This window comes from Carassius auratus, chromosome 42, assembly GCF_003368295.1.
Source record: "Carassius auratus strain Wakin chromosome 42, ASM336829v1, whole genome shotgun sequence".
Classification (NCBI taxonomy): Eukaryota; Metazoa; Chordata; class Actinopteri; order Cypriniformes; family Cyprinidae; genus Carassius; species Carassius auratus.
Genome location: NC_039284.1, coordinates 7,342,257 through 7,348,480, shown reverse-complemented (window position 1 = coordinate 7,348,480; position 6,224 = coordinate 7,342,257).

Here is a 6,224-nt window from a genome sequence, read left to right as displayed (position 1 = left end):
TAGTCTCAATCATTTGTGCCGGTGAAATTTTTGTTTGTGCTGCTTCGGTTTTTTAAAAATTAGAAATGTAATTCTAGGTTATAATGTCACTCAGCCCCCCACATAATTCAAATTCACCTAAAACTGGTTCAATCGTTTGTGCTTGAGCATGTGTGTGGTTGAGTGATGTCATCATCTATAATTCATTATTTATATTTTAAAAACCAAAGCAGCACAAATTAAACTTTAACCGATTGAGACTATTTTGCTAACATTTTGCGTTGGGTGAGGGGCCAAGTTCGCAGAGTCGTCAATCCCCGCACCAAAGATTTTGTGATGTCTAAACTAAAGAATGGAATAATTTATAATGATTCTTTCTATGGCACAAAACAGCACAAATCGATCACAAACAAAATGCACCGGTTTGGGGCGATTTGGACACCATTCGGGACACAGTTTAAATGCGATTTAGACTAAATGTGGTGGAATTAAATCCCGAATTAAAATTGTTATATCTGAGAAGGGAAAATGTTTTAATAAAATTAATAAAATTAATAAAATTATTTTATTATTATTTTATTTTATTTTATTTATTTTGGGGGGGGGGGGGGAGATGTCTGTATCTTCGAAGAAAGTGTAATGGTCATTAATGCTCAACTTGGATGAAATGCATTTTGTAAGCTAATCAAACAATGGCCTTGATGTCAATCAAACAGTTCAAGGGCTTTATAACAGACATTATGCAAGAAGTCCACAGTAAGTACTGCATATTAATATAAAAGTACTGTATCTTAACTGTTTCTAAAACTCTACCTGCTGAATATATTTATTTAACCCAAATTCGTTCAGTTGGAAAGTTTGCGTGAAGGTAAAGAACAACCTGAGGCAGATTTTGCATTAGGTTCAAGATGATCAGGTAAATTTGCCACATCTACCACTGAAAAGCTGGTCGGTTTGAAAGTAACCTCTTTAAGACCTTTGTGCACTGCTAAACTATTGACAGTGTAACTTTTTTTACATGCACAATTTTGCTACTATGTAAAAGTTACATATTTAGGCTACGTTCACACTGCAGGCTGAAACGGTCCAATTCCGATTTTTTTGCAGCTATGCGACCTGTATCTGATCTTTTCATGACAGTCTGAACGACACAGATCCGATCTTTTCAAATGTGACCCAGGCCACTTGGGTATGTGGTCCTGAATCCGATACGTATCCGATCTTTTGAAATGCGACCTCCGTCTGAACAGCCAGGCCACATGTATCCGACCCGTACGTCATTGATACCCTACAAACGTCATAATTCTGCGTTGAAGTAGGCGGGAACGAGAAGTGCCACTCACATCAGTATCCCACCACTCCTGGCTAAGACTCTGCACCCACACGTTTCTCTGTACCGACGTTGCTAACACTGCTCAACAAAACGCCATGGCCAAAAACTTTGCTTTCCTCCTTTTTAATTTTCTTCTTAAAACAAGATTGTAATTGTGTTGGCTCCGTTGTGAAAATAACATTAATATTGCAAAAAGAGCTCAGCTGTTTACTACACTGTTGACTACACTGTTGTTGACATCCATGTTTAACATTAGATACTTACGCAAACAACGAGTGACGTTATTCACCGTTGAGAACTCGTATGCGCATTCGGGTCACTTCTCGGTCATTTCATGTTCACACAAGAGATCACAAAAGGTTGCATTTAATTAGAAATGTGAACGGCCTTGCAAAAAACAATTATTTTTTTCCAAAAATTGGAATTGAGCATTAAGCCCTGCAATGTGAACGTAGCCTTAGTCAGCAGAGTCATGTAAAGTACTTTTTCATTGCTGGAATATCATGAAAGCATTATTATTGTTATTATTATTATTGTTATTATTATTATTATTATTATTATTATTATTAATGCAGCCTTATGCAGTGTAAGCACCCTACAGTGTATCTCACAGTTCAGCATTTGCCACTCATTACTATTGACCATTGGAACACTGACAAAATTTCCACAGCTTTTTAAATAAAACATTAACCCAGAAGAGCAAGTGCTGTGTGGCCCACCTGGGTTGAGCATCAGATATTCCCCATAGACAGCTGGGTCATTTACTTCTATTCTGCCAAACTAATGTACTGTGACAACAGTCAACACGTTGTGACAGTGCGCATACAACCTCCTTTGTTGTAATTCATGTTTGCAAACAAATTTAATAGACCTGCAGTTTCTTTCTAGTGTTTGTCTACAGAATGTCAAAGACGTCCTAAACCTTGTTTGTGGAGGCAAGTCTGCCTTTGAAGGATTTGAGGTCTTCATGCTTAAAATGCAGTGTCCTAATGAGCTTTTGCCAGTAATAGTAACAACATTTTTGTGATTTTCCATCTGAATACAAAGCTTCCAAAATAAGTGCCTTACTCTGTTTCCCTGTGCATCCTGAACTGGCAACAGAATCACGGCTGCTTTTATCTATCTTTTAACCCTCTAGAGTCGATCCCATTGTTTTGTTAATGTTGAAGGCTACACATTTTAAAATAACTTCTACCAGCAGGATGACTTCAAAACTCAATTCCTATAGGATTTTGACAAACCAATGTTTTTTTTTTTTGTTTTTTTTTTTTCAGGGCCACCCATTTGACAAGATCATTAGCATAGTCCCATTAAAATGTATTGAATGCATGTTTTACTTTGCCACAAAAGACTTTTAAGCTTTTAATCTAGTGGCAAACAGTAGAAAAGATGCAACTGAAAACAAGCTAGATAAATGGGCACATAGAAATAATGATGCGATGGTCCACAAATACTCTTGTTACAGCTAAATGTATTTGATTTTCTCAAAATAAATTTATGGTTTAGTTCACACTAAATTTCACACTAAAAGTTAAACAGACTGAGATGTGAAATGTTGTGTGTGTGTGTGTGTGTATGTGTGTGTGTGTGTGTGTGTGTGTGTGTGTGTGTGTGTGTGTGTGTGTGTGTGTGTGTGTGTGTGTGTGTGTTTGTATGTTTTTTTTTTTCCTCCGCTGTTTCTGATTAAAGTGAAAAAATCTAAATCATAATGACTTTCGGTTCATTAAATCACAGATTCTGTGAAATTTTTAAGTGGATAAAGATGGAATTTTTAGCTGACCTCAAATAGAACAAGATGGAATGGACATTTCCATTGGGAACACTGTTGACCATTTTTTTTAATCATTCTTTAAATATTGACGCACACGCACACACACACACACACACACACACACACTATATAGTGTACAGTAAATATATGTGTGTGTACAATGTTTTCGTAAAGCATCGTGGTTATTATTTATTTAACCTAAAAACCTCAGGAACATTACTCTGGGAAATAGGCTCCCAAAATAACCCTAAAGCACCCCAGCAGGCTTCACTATAAGATGAGCTTCGACACCGCCTGCCTTTGAATGTTCTGGGATGTTCTGCACCATCATCTCCTAATGTTGAAGGGAAAGGAAACATCTGTTTCTCTAATGTCAGCTTGCAAACTTTTCAAAGGAGCAACATAACATGCAGTATCTTCTGTCAGTTCAATCTAATACACACTTTCTCTCTGCCCTTGAAAGCAACATCAAACTAGTCAACCTTTTTCTAACTGCAGTATAACAAGGATGAAATGACAGCTCAATTTTTTACCCCTGCCACGGTTAGTGTTAAAACTGCCTTGTAACACAGTAAATTCCGATAGGCCTATAGTACATTAAGAACAGGTCTTTAGTGTCATTGCAGACATCCCGTCTTTAAAGTAGTCTCAACTGTACTGATTTGTAACTATAAAAAGTAACAAATCTAAACCGTAAAAGTGTGCGTAATTTTGCCCTATCCTACAACATTGCCATGCATAGGCTAAGGCGCACTTAATGGCTGTTAGAACATTGCTATTATGGTTCATATTGTGTTTTGGTGGTTTCTATGTGTTTGCTTTGTCAGTTAAATGTTACTGAAATTCAAAAAGCCCAATGCAGTTCAGTGAACTTAACATTTAAAGTTCTAGCTTATTGGCACTAACCGACAAGATCGCTGAACATTCATGGGCAGGAGTCAAATTTGTACATGAATTCAATATCAGAGTCCTTTCCAATGAAAAACTATAATAAAATTCAGCAAATCTAGAAATTAGACTCATGTTTAAAATATAAAGACAAGAGACAAGGGCAGACTTTACAGGGACCTAACTAAATCGCGGAGGAATTTCAGAAGAACACATGAACTTGAGGAATCTGTTCATTCACTGGGCTGGCGAGAAGAATGTGTTGTGGATGAGTGGATGCTTGTGTAACATAATTTTAAAGAGATTATTGTTCATTTTAGCAGAGTAAGTTATGTTCTGTCATTTCTGTTTTTCGAACTGTTTACATTTCAAGTTGTGCATTTCTGATATGGGGGCCACTGTGCTGTGCTGCATTAGCACTGCAGACTAATGTTATTTTTGAGATTTGACACAAATTAGTTTTTCCACCTGTTAAAAATTGTTAAGATGGGCAATTTAAGCGATTATAGGTCTATTTTTTACTGTTAAAATTGGTAACTTACCAGTTGGCTTTGCTGAGCAGGTTCGGCATTTTCGCGCCCACTGGAAGTTTATCCCAGTAATTTAGGCTTTTACGCGTTCTTTTATCAACCGTTCAAGCTACAATAATATGTGTCCGGGTCATAGGCTGAAAGATGTAGGAGCGTAGAAATTATTTTGCAGTGATTATAGCTGCAGATCCACTGGTTATAGTGCGGTTTGGCCTATTAAACTGATAGTTCACCTCAAAATGAAAATTATGTTGTGAATTACTCACTTTCATGTCATTCCACACCTCAAATGTTTTAGTTGCATTGCTGGCAAAGGAGGGTCAGAAAGCTCTAGAATTTCATCAAAAATATCCTAATTTGTGTTCAGAAGATGAATGAAGGTCTTATGGGTTTGAAATAATATGAGGGTGAGTAATTGATGAGAGCTTTTTAATTTATGGTTGAACAAACCCTTTATAAAAATGTAAATGTATTTACACAGTATTTGTTTTGTCTATTTCCACCTCATCGCTTACTGTTATAGTTTTCAGAACGCCAAACCTATATCACACTGGTGTAACCCAAATTTTGACTTCTGTCATGTGTGCATTTGCTACGTGCTTAAAAGTACAGGACAGCCTGTTCTGAAGATCTCAGCTGAACTTTAGACTTAGAAGACTTCTATACTAATATGGAAATGAGGAAATTAAAGATGTAGATTTCCACGAAATGTTTATACTTATAAACCGCATGATTCGGAGGCGTTCATATTTCATCACACGTCTGTTATTTGGAGTTATTTTAATCCCCCTGTGGGTTCTTAATAAGAGAGAACAAGACGATTAACCTTCTGAGGTAGGACAGTTGGACTTTGAACAAACAATCTGTTGACCTTCAGAAATAGGGAACTGAAATTAGGCTGCAAGGGCTAATATGTATTTTCGGAGAAAGATGACGAATGCTTTGATATCTGTTTGAGACGTGGCTGCAGAGACGTGGCATTGGTTTGATACGGATCTGCAGGACTATAAGAGGAGGCAATTCACCCCTCTTTGCTCAGCTCAGACTGAGTTCAGACTAGACCCTTCTAGCTGGACTTAGTCTTTTCTCACCTTTTTCTTCCCATATTCCGGGGCTCACTTGAACTCTTTGATCATCTTACAGGTTTTTATTCATATCAGATACATTGTCTTTATTGTTGTTATCTTGAAATGCAGGTATTTTATATGCTTGTTATATACTTTGTATTATTTTACTAATATTTTGAATTGCTTTTGCATATTGTAATCAAGGGTATTGCATTAACTTTAAATGAGTAAAATCCACTATATATGGATTGCTTTTAAAACTATATTAATTTTGGATTTGCATGTTCTATATTTGAAATTGATTTTAATACTTAATAATCTGTTTGCAAGAAATGAGTTGTTGTCATACTTCTTATTTTCTTTGAATAAATTTGCATACTAAAAAAAACACCACACCGTCTGACCAGGATTGAAGTCTCTTTTTTGCATCACACACCTCAAAAATCTACCCTTTCGCTGCCACCATCATATTTGGTTCTATTTATTTTATTCTTGATGAAATGTTTACTGCTATAGTTTTTGTAGAGCGCTGTCACAGTATACAGCTTCAGCAGCCCTTGGTTTTTATAATGTCTATCTTGATTTGTTTAATGTCTCAATCGATTGCATCACATATTTGCATAAATTTTACATACAATGACTTTGAGTACATTGAT